General features: G+C 39.6%; 1 protein-coding gene across 2 annotated transcripts in view; it reads right to left on the bottom strand.

Annotated features, from left to right (window-relative positions):
* LOC112140913 (gastrula zinc finger protein XlCGF57.1-like) overlaps window positions 1-17,444 on the bottom strand; it is a 153,408-nt gene that overhangs the window by 7,630 nt on the left and 128,334 nt on the right. The window contains exon 1 of one of the 2 annotated variants that reach the window (XM_024263935.2): window positions 8,139-8,164. The exons of the other annotated variant lie outside the window; for it this stretch is intronic. The gene's annotated coding sequence lies outside the window, so the exon portion shown is untranslated. Of the gene's footprint in view, window positions 1-8,138; window positions 8,165-17,444 lie in introns of those variants that run through there. 2 annotated transcript variants of the gene reach the window in all.

Genomic DNA, 17,444 nt, shown 5'->3' with positions numbered 1-17,444 from the left:
GTCTTATTTAATCTTAAAAAAGCCTAAAAGAGCTGATAATCATTTCTGATGATATGAGCTCCTCTCTAAAAAGCAAAAAAGGTTGATCCAACTTAAATGAATCACTTTAATTGGTAACACATAACTGAATTAAGTTCATTCAACCTAATTTTTTTGTTCATTCAACTCAATATGTTTATCTAACTAAATTTAATGTTTCTCTAACTTTAATTACTATGTTCATTTAACTTAATTTAATGTATTTATCTAACTCAATTTCATGTTTATCCAACTTAGTTTTATTTGTGTATCCAACTCAATTTAATATGGTTATTCAACTTAGTTTATTGTCTATCTAACTTAAAATGTCCTCTTGTATGACTTAACAACATTAGGTTATCAAGATTAAAAAGTTTAATTGGATATAGTTAATTCAATGACGTGTTACCAAATTGAAGTAAAGATGGACGATTGATATTTTCTATTCATTCATCTTCTCGGCCGCTTTGTCCCTTTCAGCGTCACAGGGATGCTGGAGCATAACCTGATGACTGATGGGTGAGGGGAGGGTCCACCTGGACAGGTCACCAGTCTGTCACACGGCCTCGATCACAGGGGTCACTAATTAATATGGCGTATGTTTGCCCGCGACCCCGAAAGGGATAAAGCAGCCAAGAAGAATGAAAGTATGTTTTTGGATGGTGGGAGGAGCCACCGGTAGAAACCAACACAGAAAGGTCCTCAGTGGTTGGTTCTGTTTCAGATCCCTGAGCTGAAACTTGAACCAGGACTTTCTTACTGTGAGGTAAGAGCGCTAACCACTGCACCACCGTGCAGTCATTCATGGTTATGATGTCATGATCCATTGACAGCTGCCATTTTCTACTGAGACTGACATTTACAATAATTAAAAAAAGAAGAAGCAACACCTACTTAATTTAATTAATTTAAAGTAAAACAAGTACTTCTGATGGCAAAGTGTTACTTTGAAATTAATTGAACTAAAACGAAATGATTTATCATCACCAAAGCAGATAATTAAGCTGGTTGAGTGTAAATGTAGGTTTATCCTTCCAACTACAGCCTCAGTACCGTATTTTCACGACCAAAGGGCGCATACAAACGTCTTAGATTTTTTTCAAAATGTGCGGTGCGCCCTCTGGTCCAGAGCGCCCTTTGTGTATGTTGTAAGGCGACTGTTCTCTACCACGTCCTCCTCAATGAGGACGTGGTAGAGAACATGAGAACGTTAAAGGGGGATGTGTGGGCGTGGATTGTGTATAAAACAACAAGTATGTGCTTTATCCAGAACATTGCTGTTTTAACTTAAAACTTAACTTTAACTCTTAAAATGGCAAAGAGACACGCTTATGAAGCTCAGTTTAAACTGAAGGCTATCAGCTACGCAGAGGAACATGGAAATCGAGTCGCCGCGAGAGAATATAAAATCAATGAGTCGATGGTTCGCAAGTGGAGGAAGCTGGAGAACGAGCTCCAACAGGCGAAGAAGACTCAGCTGAGTTTCCGCGGACATAAAGCGAAGTGGCCGGTGTTGGAGGAAAGACTCGAGCGATGGATCATCGAGCAAAGAGCGAGCGGGAGGAGCATTTCGACTGTTACCATCCGACTCAGAGCAGTAACGCTAGCGGTGGAAATGAAAATTGAACATTTCAAAGGAGGTCCGTCTTGGTGCTGGCGTTTTATGAAACGGTGCAATTTTTCCATCTGCACCAGGACTACAGTAGCGCAGCGACGTCCGGCGGATTATATTGAAAAGCTGGCGAACTTTCGATCCTTCTGCGAGAAGCACATCGCCGACAAGCGCATCCAGCCGAGCCACATCACCAACATGGACGAGGTACCGCTGACTTTCGACATCCCGGTGAGTCACACGGTGGAGAAGAAAGGAACCAGCACGGTAGCGATACGCACAACGGGGTACGAAAAGGCTTCGTTTACTGTTGTGCTTGGCTGCCACGCAAACGGACAGAAACTGCCGCCGATGGTGATTTTTAAAAGAAAGACTTTGCCTAAAGAGACATTTCCAGCGGGCGTCATTATTAAGGCAAACGAAAAGGGCTGGATGGACGAGGACATGATGAAGGAGTGGCTGAAGCAGGTGTATGTAAGGAAACCGGGAGGTTTTTTCCACACATCGCCGTCGCTTCTGATTTGTGACTCTATGCGAGCACATCTAACAGCCGACGGGAAACAGACAGTGAAGCAGATGAACGCTACGCTTGCTGTTATGTAATTAATACTTAAATAAAGCACAACCAAACTCAGTTTTGCTCCCTATCTATTTTTTTAAATACGCACACGTGTATGCGTGTGTGTTGTAAGGCGGGCGTACCGGTACGTATGGTAGTAGAGGATATGTAAATAAAACTTGCGCCCTATCACCAGGTGCGCCCTTTGTGTCTGTTAAATACAGAAATGGCACACATAAATGAGACTGCGCCTTTTCACACAGTGCGCCCTTTGGTCGTGAAAATACGGTACTCTTTTTAGAGTCTACTCATGAACACTCATCTAATTCATGATAAACAAAGTCATCATTCATTTTTAATCATTCTAAATGAGGACAGGAATCACATTTAGTTTAAAATGTTCAATAGCGGTTTCTAGGTGGCCTAGCGGTTAAACTCCCGCGCTAGCAATCAAGAGATTACCGGTTCGAATCCCACTGGGGACTTATTTGTTAGGGCTGCATGGTGGCGCAGTGGTTAGCGCTCTCGCCTCACAGCGAGAAGGCCCCGGTTCGACTCCCGGCTGGGACCTTTCTGTGTGGAGTTTGCATGTTCTCCCCGTGCATGCGTGGGTTTTCACCGGGGACTCCGGCTTCCTCCCACCGTCCAAAAACATGCTTCATAGGTTCATTGGTGACTCTAAATTGCCCCTAGGTGTGAATGTGAGAGTGGATGTGTGTGTGATTGAGGCCCTGCGACAGACTGGTGACCTGTCCAGGGTGTACCCCGCCTTCGCCCTTCAGTAGCCGGGATAGGCTCCGGCACCCCCGCGACCCCGAAAGGGAGGAAGCGGTCAAGAAAATGGATGGATGGATGTTCAATAGCTCTAAAGATATTAAAGCTAAAGTCACTAAAATTCAATGACTTGGTATCGGATCGGCCCAGAAAAACCTGATCGGTTCCTCCGTCGTTCAGACTAATGTTTGCTCGATTTGATTGTGACTCTCCGCTATAACTGCGATCTTCTGACTGTTGTTTATACTTTTCAAGCAGCGCGATCGTGTTCTGGGTTTATGGTAACGTGATCCTCATCCTGATCAGACATTTGCTGCATCTGTGAGCGCGCAGGAACATGAAAGACAGAGGAGGAAGTGATGAGTTCATCCGCTAAACTGAAGCAGGACATACAAAGACGACATTAAATTGACAAAGGAACAAACTGCATTCTCTCGTGCTGTAAGATACGAGATAGAAGACACATTTTTCCAGCAACTTCTCTATTTTCTATCTAGTTGTCCTCTGTCTGTCTCCCTCTGTGTGAGGTTCAGGATTTATTAACTTCTTCAGTAAGTTTTCATCATTTCAGAGTTCAAAGATATTTTTCTGAAATAAATTCAAGTTAAATGAGGCGATTTGCCTGCGACTGCACTCCAGGTGTAACATTTCAGTCTCGGATGACGTCACCAGCAGGTGCAGCGTTCTGATGTGACTGAAGTGATTCTGCTCCGATGAACCACTGCGATGCGAGCGGTTAGGTATAAACCAGCCTTTACCCGTGGGAGGACGCGCTAACACGCTAGCACCTCCTTCAGACGCAAACATAGAAACAGGAATAAGCGAGGGAACGCTTCACATCATTTCATCTCATTCCTAAGGATGCAGAGAGGAGAGCTGAGTGGATCAGCGCCATTAAAGAGCCAGGAGCAGAATCAGACTGAAAGATGGATCCTCCAGAGATTCTGTTTGTGCAGTGATGACTTCATATCACAGATGTTACCGTTTACAAAGCTAACTTACTTTCATTATATGCTATAATCCTGGTTTCAGATTGACGCTGGTGTAAAACCACAGTTCACTGCATGTAATTTGTGGGGATAACAATGTCGTCTTTAGGCTAGCAAGCGCTAACCTAACAATCAAAACGTGGATCCTGAAATGTTTGTGTATTTTGTAAGAAGAAAGAGTGATAATCCAGAATTTGGACGCTATTTCATCAAATTTCAACTACCTTCCATCTCCAGAGAAGAGAGAAAGAAAAACGACAACCAGACGCGTTAGCCGAGCTACTAGCCCTGCTGCTAGCCATGCTAATGCTACTCTGCCTGGATCGTAACTAGGGGTGTAACGGATCACAAAACTCACGGTTCGGATTGTGTCACAGTTTTAGGGTCAGGGTTCGGATAATTTTTCGGATCAGTTGAATGTTAAAAAAATAAATAAATATGACAACAACAATATGAAAGCTAAATTAATTTTTGGAAATGCTTCAAATCATATATTCAGTATGAATATAAAGTACTTCCTACACACAATATTTATATATGCAACATCAAAACTTTTGCTCATTGAGGCCTATTTATTAAAACAAAACATCTTTAGAGTTTGAACACAAACAAAATGTTAAAACATGTAGTTTCTGAATATATTTGCATGTCTTGAAACCAAATCTACAAAAACAGAGAAAAGAATGCTTGATTAAAAATAGACAGCTGCTGCTCTGAACTGGGAGATTCTTTGAATCCAGAAATGTCAACGTGTACCGATGCTTTTATTCAGGTCTAAACATCAAATAAACCTGATATCTATCCATCCGCGTCATTCATTATGAAGTTGAGTAAAGTTTGTGACAGAAGCTGCAGGGTTTTTCCTGGCTTAAAATAAGATGGTGGTGTCTCGTGGCGACTTCAGATTTGTAACCTTAACAAGTTTATTTTACTATTATTGTGGTTATTTCATAAACGTTATTGAACATGCTTTCAATTTACATATTTTACTATTATTAGATCACCTCATTATAAAACACAAATGGCTCAATGTAACTAACAAACCTAATGTTGATACACAATAAAACAACTAATTATTCTAGTCTGAAGCTCCACACAAAAGCTTCAGGTGAATATTTGAACAAAATCCTCAAATTCATCACTTCAACTCTAGAACACGCGGAAATAGACAGTCTGTCTCCTTTTTTCCTTTTTCATGGAGGTTCTCCTCTAAATCAGATGTTTAAACTCCTGATTTTAAAGCGTGTCTTCTCTCCCTCACACTCTGTGGATCTGTCGGTCATAAACAGCTGCAGAAGAATAATCCAGTCGGACCGAACCATTTTCAATTTAGAGGAGGGGGGGTCCGGTGGCGATGTTTCCAAAACAAAAATATATAATTATTGTTACCTTGACATTAAAATCTAAATATTTGCGAATATATATTGGTTATTGGTTTACTGAAATAATTGTTTCTGTTGTATCATTTTGTCATCATTCGGGTCTCCGTGGACTCTCTCTCAGTCTGGGCTCCTAGAATCAGCCACATCTCCCCTTTTCCAGGAGCTGCTGGCGGCCGACACCAAATTCTCTATGCAGGAAAAACCCTGGAAGCTCCGCCCACACGCAGCGGGAGATTCAGGAACAGACTTTAAGATAGCGTCAAGCTGTTACTTCAGCGCTTGTCAAAACAAAGAGGATTTACAGGAATTTGACGAGAATTCCATTCGATGTGAACGGACAATTGATTTAAATTATGAGAGCCCGAGGTGTGTGCGCTGGCTGGGGGTGGGGGTTGGAGTGGTCCGCGGTACACACGTGTCCGAACCGTGTCTTCTGATCCGTATGGACCACGGATCATCCCCTAATCGTAACATTTACTCTTCCAGTGATGATGCAGGAATTTAGATTGAAGATTCCACTAATGAATGTTCAGATTGAGTCCATCTGGAATCCTCCAGGTTTCTGTAAACTTTAGAGTCCTCTGTGTGGGATGATGGGAAGTTTATTAGGCAGTTATATGTCTGGATAGCAAAGATCTGGGACAATTCCTTTAAAAAGCCCGCCGGGAACATTATCAGCTCAGGAATATTGAACCGTTTTAATGTTTTAAATAAACCTAGGTTAACCCGCATTCACACAGCAACCGTTCCAGCTTCAGTACGGCTGCCGAGTCTTTACCTAACTTGAAAAGTGAGATCCAATCATGTCCAACCTCTGTGACCTGGCCTCCATGGCACTCCGAATCTGTTTAGCTGGGTTCGAATTTGGGACGCTGGAGCTGAGTCGGAACACGTTCTGTGAATTTGGGCCTTTAAAACCAGACATCATGCGAGTGACTGTAAAGTTCACCCTGATTTACCCTCAGACAACTCAAAGCAGAAGAACCACGACTAGAAGGACTCCAGAGAAAAACTGGTCTCACTTCCACAAGGACGTGTAGCCACATTCTCCATCTCCATACCAAAGCAGAGAACTCCTCTGGTTTCATCAGTTCCTCCGTTCTCTCACGTACAACAACCAGTCCACGTTCACTTCCTCCTCACTTCTACTCGGATTTCTGTAACATCATTTTCTCTTCAACCATCCATCACATTCACCAGCACCTGAAACCCATCTCAAGTTCAACTGCAACCCCACCAGTTCTCTTCTCGTCTCAGAATGGACTCTGCCTTCAGTTCAGCAAATCACTGAACTCAATAAAGATTCCAGAAGCACCTCCTACCAACCTGATCCGATTCCCAGTGCTCTGGTCAGGACCGCTCTCCCCTCTGATTATGAATATGATCCAGACCTTCCTCAAGACTGGACCTGTTCCTCCTGCTCTCAAAAATACGACAAACTCCAGTCTGGCTTCTGTCAGCTCCACAGAAACATTCCTCCTTAAGATCCCGATGGCCTTCTTCTTGTTCCAGACTCTGGTTTAGTTTCCATTCTCCTGCTGCTTGATCTGACCGTGACCTTTGACACGACTGAAAACCTCATCCTCCTGGAAAGATTCAAAGATCGTCATCTCTAACTCACCCCTCAACTGGAGATTTAGAAGCTTTTATATCCTAATATTGTTCTTCTATCATGTGGTAACGATATATATCATGATATAAACTTATATTTGTCCCATGTGAACATTCATAAGAGAAAAGTGTAATCATCAGCAGGTTATTTACATTTAAACATTTATTTCCTGTCATGTTTTCAACAGAACAGATACACTGAAGGACCATGATGCAACTGTTTTTTTCTATCAGAAAACTAAGAAAAAACTCAAAAATGACAAACTAAACTGAAAATGAAGCAAAAGGTTTCACGTTTCAAAAGAGAGCAGAACTAAAACTGAACGCTAAAATGTTTGTTCGTTTCCTTTAAAAACAAAGCTTTAAATCCACTAATAAACTTTAATGTTTTACAGACAAACATAAACAGACATTTTTATCCACATCCAGTGGAGAATCTAGGAACTAAAACCAAACTCTCTGAATTCTTTCTGGTAGTTTAGACTCTTTCAGGTCGGAACGTTGCTGTTTCTGAATTATGGTTTATTTCAGTCTGAGACTGAGCATGCTCAGTGTCTCTGCTTCAGGTGAATCAAAGGTTGCTGGTATCTCCAGGTTTAGAAGAAAGACACCGTCTGCACGGTTTACAGAGCATGTTACTCTGTTTTTGAATAACTTTAATATCTTCACACACGGGCTGTAAGTGAATCTTTGGCCGGTTGATAAAAATATCTACCACCCAAACATGTTTTACCAGCTAAATGATACTATTTTACACAGAAGTACCTCAGGCGCTTTACTTTCTGAACTTTTCTCTTTAAGGAAATGAAATAAAAGTAATTTATGAATGTTATGAACATGTCTTTATTGTCATCTAAATGAAAGCTCAAATTCAAACATGCTGAGAACACAAACACAGATTTACTAGAGATATTTCTGCCTCCAGGTGATAACATTTGATATGAAATTATAACAAAAACAGTTTCATGTTTTGGATTGTTATTTATCATTATTGACATTAAAGCTAAATCTTAAAGACCGGTCCCTGAAAATACTGTTCGACTTTAAAACTGCTTCACATCTGTTACACACATATTGAGGGTCTGGTTACACAACTAAAAGAAGAAACACAAAGACTAAACTTTTTGTTTTCATCTTTGATTCTAACCAACTGTATATCCGCTGAATAACGTGTTTGTCTGCAGTGAACATACCTGTGAGGTGGAGCTGAAGCTGCGGGTTCCAGGTGATATCCAGCAGTCTGCGCTGACCACAGAGCTCCTCATTCTCATTCTGGACGATGGTTCCTTCACAGAGTCTGAAGGTTTCTTCAGCAGCAGAAAGTTGTTCTCTGTCAGACTCTTCCTGAGGTTCTGAAGACATGGTTCCTGCAGCTGCAGAAGATCTTCAGCTCCAACAAACACCAAAGTCCTCTGAACAGCAGCAGCTCCGATCATCAGCCTCACAACCACAGCAAGAAGGTCCAAACAGGAACTTGGAGATTGCTTCTTCCTGTGATCCTGCAGGAGTCAGTTCTGCTCAGCCTGCAGACAAACAGAAAAGACTCTGGAAGCTTCCACATGGAAACTTCCAGACAAAGGAATCCAAGCAACAACATCTGATTGGTTCCTTTTGGAGGGAAAGCTGCAGCAGTCTTTCTGTGATTGGTTCAGCCGTCCCTCCCCCACTAGTCCACTGCACAGGGGTCAACATTCCAGGGGGGGTTGCTCATCTCATCTTCAGAGTCTCTTTCTATTGTTTCTGCCTCACTGAGTCTTTCAAAATAAAGGCTTGAGGTCCAAAAAGTCAACAATTGTGAATCATCAGAGATGAAAAACTAACAGCAAAGTTTCCTTGACGAATGTATGAAGATTCTGATGATCCTTTGATTAATGATCACTGGATCAAAGTTCAAGAAATACAAACATGATTCTAAAGGAATTGTCTTCAAATGTCCGTCTGGATCTGCTTCATGTGAGACCTGAAATGCATTACTTCCTCTCCTCGCAAAAGTAGGCCGCCACTTTCACCGTCAATTCCTGAAACGGATACCACCATTTGCAACCCATCTCCAGCGATTGGTCTGAGTCATAGCTGAGTCATCAAATCTACAGGAAGTACTGTCGTCAATCAGGAGTGAGTTTATTGCAACCGTCTGCCTCTTTCCACGCCTCGACCACGAGACCGCGAATGTAAACAGCTTCAATAACGGCGGCTCGGGAGAATGGCTTTTTAGGTTTCGTTTTGATCACGTGATCAGAAATCCTCTGGCTCTTTTCTAAATGACGTCGTTCCCGGTTAAGGTTAGGATTACGGTTATGGTTAGGGTTAGAAAAGCAAATTGTTCATTTGTGGGGCTGTCTGTGATGCTCACGCCTCCACCAGGGGACGTGTCAAACGTGGAAAACACATTTTAACACGTTTAGGACCGCGCGTATTATATGCACGCAAAAACCGGTTTTGGCGTATATTATACACGGTATTTCCCAAATCGTGGAATATGTAAGCATTTTAATGAGACTGGGCTGATTGTACAAGTCATTGTTGAAGCCTTTGAGGGAGAACCATTCCAACATTTGATTCTGTCAGCGGTCCTTTGGGATTTACTTACATTTATTCCTTTTAGTCGAGATAAAAGGAGCATTTGGGTGACGCTGCTGACGCCCTCACGCGCTGTCTCTTCGCATGCGCGGCCACGTTATAGTCTGATCAGATGCACGTAAGAAGCGCGTTCAGCGGTATTTAAAATAAATAACCATCCTGACAAGTGAACATCTGGATCTTTTTATCTGTTTGAAAATACGACCAGGTCCAAGTTTGTCTCGCGCTCCTCAGACGGCTGCGTCTAATTCAGGCTGAAGCTGGAAAAGTGAAGAAGATTAAACTTTGGTTGGTGATTTTATGCACATATATGCAACTTAAATTTTTTAAGCTACAACCAAAACAGTGAAATAAAGAAAAACAAACGTCAAGCAGAAAGCAGCAGAGGAAGAATGATTATTCTGACATATAAAATGACTGAGAAATAACTGTCTATTTCTCAATGGAAGTCAATGGGACTTTGGCCTTTTTCCAACCCAGTGGTACTTCCTATATGGAACACGGAAGTAGGGGGGCTTGCTCTGTCCAGTTATTTTATATACAGTCTATGATTATTAATCAATGCAGAAAATGATCTGAATAAACTGTAAAAACATCAAAGCTCTAACAATCAAAGAATGTCAAAATAACAAGTTTCTGTGATGGAAAACTGTCTGCCTCCTTCATCTGGAGTTTGATGTGTTTTTAAAGAGAAATTGAGTCAAAGAATATTGAAGGTTTGAGGTCATTTCCAGAAGAACCAAATGAAGAACTTCATCCATTTATGTTCAGTTGTGCTCCGAAGTTTACAAACTCTTGAAGAAATGAGGATTTCTGTCTGTTTTTCAGAGATTCTGAATGAAAACACTAAACCTTTTCTCCATTCATGGTTACTGGTTGATGAAGACATTTATGCTTAAACAACAGTGTGATGCAGAGAAGCAGACGGCAGGAATACAAGTTCTGGATCTTCACATGAAAGCTCTGGACGGCGCATCCTTGTGGTTGCATGACCTCACCACTAAAGTGTTTGATTGAACTGAGTGAATGAAAGTGAATGTTTGAATGTTTAGAATCTATTGTAGACATCCTGCAACTGACAAGGGTAATGGTTCCATCAGGAACATTTAGGACTTGATTTGGTTCTAGGATTCTAACCTAAATGTATCCATGAAAATGATCGGAATGTTTTAAACTGTAAATGTCTCTCATGTCTTTATGTTTTTAATTGGTTGTTTCTATGAGAAGTTTTTTGGTTGGAGGCTTTTATTTTGAAGGCCGCCGCTACTTCCTGTTCCTTTGCGGCATTCCCATAGACATAGATAGACGAAGTGAATCTGCAGCGCCCCATATTGCTAGGGTCACGTGGAATGACCTTTCACGAGTAAGTTCTAACATTATTTTAGTTATTAGAGCATTTATGTAAGTCTGTGTAATAGTAAACAAAGTTACATACAAAGAAATGCTAAAGGCAGAAAGTGTTCCTCCTTCATATTATCTTTTGCTATATTGTCGATCTTTTCCCACTGTCCAATTTCTAAGGTTTACGAATGTTGTGGAATCAGAGAGGATCAGAAGATGCTATAAGACGAGAGGATTTAGTTGTGACGGAGTTCTCCAGGCTTCTCCAGACCTTCAAGACAGAAGATTTGAACAGGACGAGGCAGAGAGAGATGTAAACCTGTCTGTCTTCAGCTTTCCATCACATCTCCAAACGGTTAGTGGATTTATCTGTTTGATATTAAATTATTTCATATATATGTCCTCCATCATGAGAAAAATGCCACAAGAACCTGTTAAAAACACATAATTTTCATTAGAGTGGGTGTTTAAACTTGTATTTTATCCTAAAGATTAATCTAGTAATTGAGAGTAAATGTTTTTCATCACTACATGTTTCTGTGTATTATAGTATATTTTAATATAATCTTTTTGTAACTTAAAAGTACTTGATGCTTTGAGGCGTTTTGATCATCATATTGATCAAACGTTTTATTTTGAAGGTTCCTGTCAGTCATCAGCTTTGTGGTGGATGTGGTGGACACATTGTTGGCAGTGATTCAGCATTATGTCTGCACATCGCTTCAGCCAGAACCGACCGGAGCGTCAGTCGGGACCGACCGGAGCTTCAGCCGGGACCGATTGGAGCTTCAGCCGGGACCGACCGGAGCTTCAGCCGGGACCGACCGGAGCTTCAGCCGGGACCGACTGGAGCTTTCCTTCAGCTCAGTCAGAGCATCAGGTAGTAACACAATCAGAAGAACTGTCATAAAACTATTTTAGAACCAAAACAAACGGGCTAAGAGACATCTTTACCCATGGGCTTAAATGTGGACAGACATGAACTCCTTATTTCTTAGGATTTTACAGATTTCATTGCTTACTACAGCAGGAACTCGAGTCAGCGTGGGAGGACAGGCCCTCTTCTGGATAGCAGCCAGAATCTCTTTTGGAGTACTTCAAAGTTCACCAACAGGGTCCAGAGAGACTGGATTCCTCTGGTCCACTGTATAAAAGTGTCTTTTAGTCTCCCAAAAAATTTACATTCCAATTCTTACATACTGAACATATGAAAGCTTGTTCCAACAATTAGCTTCATTGCTGGCGCGCTAATGCTAAACACAATTAGCGTACATTCTCTGTGTCAAATGCATGTTTTACACACATCGTAGTAAGCTCAGACATGTAGTACTTACATGTACTGTGTTTCCACAAACAAAGCAAGTAGACTCAGCATCAACTTATTTTAGTTTGAAGAAAAAATTGGTCAGCGTGGATCGGCTTCCTACTCCTTCGCTCGTCTCTCTGTTCTGCCTGTAAGTGAGACCTGAGGTTTTCTAAGCACACACCTTCTCGCTCCTGATTGGACAGAGCAATTACTTCATCCAATAAGCACCCAGAACCGAAAGATTGACATTAACAAGTTAGATAAAAAGAAAATACATGTGCAATGAGATTGCAAATCAAACAAACTTGATAATAAAACAAAAATTCACAGAAAATAAAATAAAATTAAACAGTTTAGATACTGTTAACAAATGTGTCTCCTTTTTTCTTTTGAAAATAACATTTATAAATCTTGCAAACTTTACATTTTAATAAACAATAATTTATTTAACCATTTCAGATTATTTTTAGCAATGATGTTGCTTACTAATGCTCACCTTTCAATATTATGGATTACTTTTGATTAATTGTTTTACAATACTTAGTCTGAAAGTTAATTTTGAGAAAAGCCTACATACTGAAAAGCAACTTTACAAACCTGAAGCTGAAACAAGCAGCTTCACACTGATCCACTCTGATGGAAATGCTGTTTTTCTTGTTTTTAACAGTTTCGTGTAGTAGTTTTCTATGGTGGCCAAGATGAGACAAACAAGAAACTATGCTAACTAAAAAGAAATGATGTTCCAAACAACAGAAACACTAGAAATAGTGATATGGAATCTTTAATATCACCACAGAGTTTTTTTCCATATTGTGCGATAATGATATATATAACCATAGAAAACAAATAACTATATTTGTCAAAGGTGAAGACTCTGTGGTGACCTGAAACAACCAAGTTTGTTCTCTCCTTATTACCAGAAAACCAGCCAAAAACAAAAGTGCGGCAGGCCGTTTCCGGCTTCCGCAGTGTGCAGAAGTGGAGTGGACAAAATAAATTCACATCTTCACTCTTCATTTGTTTTCAGCTCGTGCTCCTGTTCTTTTCTCTTCTTCTTACAGCGGTGCACGGGTAAGAACATCCCATAATCCACTTCATCATTAAGGCTTTTTTGTTTGCAGCGTTTTGCTTTTTGTTGCTTTTATTTTATTTGCAGAATCATTTCTTTTATCTTGTAGCTTTTAATTTTTGTTTGCAGAGTTACTTTTTTTATTTTCTGCGATGGCAGATTTTGGCCATGTGTTTTTCTGATGATGGAGGACAGACATGAAAGAATTTAAGATTTAAACTGCGTTTCTGAGAGTTTCTTTATTCAAATCGTGTCGGACCAGAAGCAGATGAAAACAGACGGTTTGAAGTGAGCGGGACCAGAAGCTCCATGCTCCGCCCCATTCTGATCATCCACTAGCAGACAAATGGATCCATGAACGTCTTTGTTTTCCTCGTCTGAGGTGAATCTGGATCAGAACTGTACAACTGGATAGAAACCATATTACTCTGCTTTTTTATGCTACGCTAATGTTAGCTTGGGGATGTGAGGTGCTACAAGCTAGCTAACTTTAAGCAACAAAACAAGGAGGTTACGTTAAACGTTTATGGATTTCGCAGGTACTCTCAGTCCAGAACTCAGATACAGTCAACCCTGGAACGTGGAGCCGAAGAAGTGAACATACCTATCTGGTGGAGCTGAAGCTGTGGTTTCCAGCAGATATCCAGCAGTCTGCGCTGACGACAGAGCTCCTGCTCGTACTGGACGATGGTTCCTTCAGAGTCTGAAGATTTCTTCAGCAGCAGCAGCGAGTCGCTCGCTGATCAACTCTCTCAGAGACTGAAGGGAAGACGTGGTTCCTGCAGCTGCAACAAACACATTCTGTACATTTGACGTTTTTTCACTCATTTACGAAGAAATGCTGAGAGTTCGGATCGTCCTTTCTGTTCAAAAAACCTCACGAACGCCTGAACAAAACACCGCCGTCCTCTGAGCACACGCTAACGCTAAGAGCTAACGCTGCTAGCTAACACTGCTAGCGCTGCTGGCTAGCACGTCCTTCTGTTTACTTCCGGGTCACGCCGAAAACTCTATTTTAAAAAGGGTTTAACATTTCAACAATCACAAAGTTTATGTCTTTAAAAATATCTACTGATTCACGAATTTTTTTAGTCAAAAAAATATATATTTAAATAAAAAAGATAAACATATATTTTTTTCTTTTTTTAGAGAGCTTCATTGAACATTATACAAAATGACAAATCTCAACCATAAGCACTCTATAAAGAAAACAATAACTAATGTAAATGACAATATACAGAAATGTATTGGAATCATGGCGAGCAGAAGGAATGAATTCCACGTGAGACATAACCATAATATTAAAAGAAAGGAAAAGAAGAACAATAAATGAGAGGTGCAGGGAATTATTCTTTAAACAAAAAAGCACAAATGATTCCAGTGATACATTAACCTTTTTAAGATCTTCATAAAATTGATAAAACTCAATGATAAATCCCTCAAATCTGGAAGTTGTTTTTCTTCTTCTACACTTATGTATATAGAGTTTAGATTGGAGGAGTATCACATTGATACTACTTTCTACCTTTTAATCATCCAAATTAAAATATGCAAGAATTTGTTTGAAATGTATTATAATATTAATGATTAATTTAGTATTTATGAAACGTTCTAATTGGATCCAGAATTCAAGAGAGATTTTACAGAAGAGGTGAACCGATTCAGGGACGTCCTTACAAAAACTGCAGTTACTACATCTCAGAACTTGGATATTAGCATATTTGTGGGGTAAATGTTATGCAGGATTTTTCTTTAATGTTGTTATTTAACCAAAATGTATCAGGAGTAGCCATGCTTTCTTCCAGTTGATATCATTTAAAATACTATTCCAACACATTTGTCCTCTAGGTGTAAAGTTTATTTTTTCACATAAAGTGTTGTGTGTATGTTTGTTATTGCATTTTCTATTGAATATATCAATACCATTAATTATTAAGGGATAATCTACATGAGATGCCTTTTGATATTTAAGGTGGGAGGTCATTGGTTGAACTAATCCTGAGGGCGGAGCTTTCATTCCACTGTTGAATTCTTTATTTGTAACAGGAAAACACTTTTTATTTAAGAACCTGCCATAGTCCAGAAGGGTCCCATTCTCATCAAAAAGATAAGAAACATACATCATTTTTTTATCTATCTAATTTTGTTTAAATAAAGATTTGTTCTTGATAGTTACATCTTCATTGTTGTCAGCATTTCCCCTCCTGGCTCCACATACGACCACCAGAGGGAGCCCTCACCTGAATATTGACCCTGCACTCCCTCTCCACACCCAGGCAGATCTCCTCAGCTGTTTTCAATCCACCTCATCACCACCAGTGTATATAGTCTGCCTTCAGTCACCACCCCAGTGTGAAGCCTTGTATTGCCCTGCATACATCTCTGAGTATTTCTAGTAACGTCTCCTGGTTTTGATCTCTGCCTGTCTCTTCGGTTTCCTGCCTGCCTCTTCCCTTGACCCACGCCTGGACTCTGACCACGCTCATGTCTTGCTTTTGTCCATTAAACCGTTTGCATATGGATCCAAACATCTCAGCCTCTTCATTACAATTGTTCCATATTATATTTTTGTGGGGGGAAACTTATGGGTATAGCATAACTTAGATGAAAGCAGGGCTTGCTGGTAGGAATTGGAACGATTGGCAGGAATTTTTTTGATATTATAATTACAGTTTAACAGAAATTGAAGACCAACTATTTTATTAAAAATATTGAATGGAATGAAGTACCAAATTGAGTCTGAGAGTTGGAGACACTTTTTAATCCAACTAGTTTTAAATTTTTAGTTTAAATCTGAGACATTAATAGTTCATAACCTCCTTTGCTTTGGGGGCATAAAGTTGCTCTTTCTGAAGAAAGTTTAGTCTTTTTTTCCATACAAAATCAACTATAAGGTTGTTTATTCTTTGGAAGTAGAATCAGGAGCAAATAAAGATAGAGCAGGATAAACTACCCTTGAGATACCTTCACTTTGGTCAAGAGGATCCTGCCAAAAACAGAAAGATCTCTTTGAAGCCACATATTCACTACATCTTGCATTTTTTAATTCTCAAGGAAAAATGTTGTTTTTGTCTAGAAATGATGTCCTTGGTTAGACTAATACCTAAATATGTAACTGCATCTTTAACAGGGATACTCTGAATGTGTTTATACTTTATTTTAATACTTAATAATTCACATTTGCCAAAGCTAAGATGTAATCCAGAAGCATCTGAGAATGATTTAATTGTACTTAAAGAAAGGTCAATTTGGTTTTTATCTTTTAAGAATAATGCAGTATCATCTGCAAACTGGGTTATTTTGATTTCCTTTTGAAATATGGATAAACTTAGTAAATCTGGGCAATTTTAATCCTTAATGAAAGTAATTCTGCAGCAATCAAGAAGAAAAAGGGAGAGATTGGGCATCGTTGGCGCACTGATCTATTGATAGAAAATCTTTGGGTAGTATTAGGATAAAGAAGAATAGAGCTGATGATGAGTGTAGAACATTTTAGTAATAAATATGAAATTTACCCCAAAGCCAAACGACTTTAGAGCATCATAAAGAAATGGATGTTCCACAGTGTCAAGAGCTTCGTAAAAGTCTAAGAACGTGATGAATGCTTCGGAATCAATGTGTTCTGAATAATCTAATAAATAATAATCTAATAAATCTAAAATTAATCTTATATTGTTTCTAATATGTAAATCTCATGTAAATGACTTTTCAATCGTTGGGCAAAAACAAGAGCTGATATTTTATAATCTACATTCAGAAGCGTAATCGGTCTCCAGTTTTCTATTATGACAGCTCTTTATTTGGTTTGGGTATTAAAGTAATTAAACTGTTTCAATGTAGACGTCATTTCTTGCTGTTCAATGCACTCCTTGTACATCTCCATAAGATGATTGATGACATCCCAAAAGTGACAATAACATTCTTTGGAAAGACCATCATTTCCGGAACATTTACCATTGTTCATCCTTTTTAATGCGTTCAGCAGCTCAACTTTAGATAAAGGATTGTCACAAATAGATATGAATTTTTCTGAAATAGAAGGAATGAGTTCTTTGAGATTCTCAAATAAATGTTGACAATGTTCCTCATTAAATTTGGATATATCCAGTTCTTCATCAAATCAAATCAAATCAAATCAAACTTTATTTATAAAAGCGCCTTTCATACTTAAGAGCAACACAAAGCGCTTCACATTTAAAAACA

The sequence above is a fragment of the Oryzias melastigma genome, unplaced genomic scaffold (assembly GCF_002922805.2).
Source record: "Oryzias melastigma strain HK-1 unplaced genomic scaffold, ASM292280v2 sc00283, whole genome shotgun sequence".
NCBI lineage: Eukaryota > Metazoa > Chordata > Actinopteri > Beloniformes > Adrianichthyidae > Oryzias > Oryzias melastigma.
Note: the sequence above shows the minus strand (reverse complement) of the source record. Positions and strands in the feature narration are given on the sequence as shown.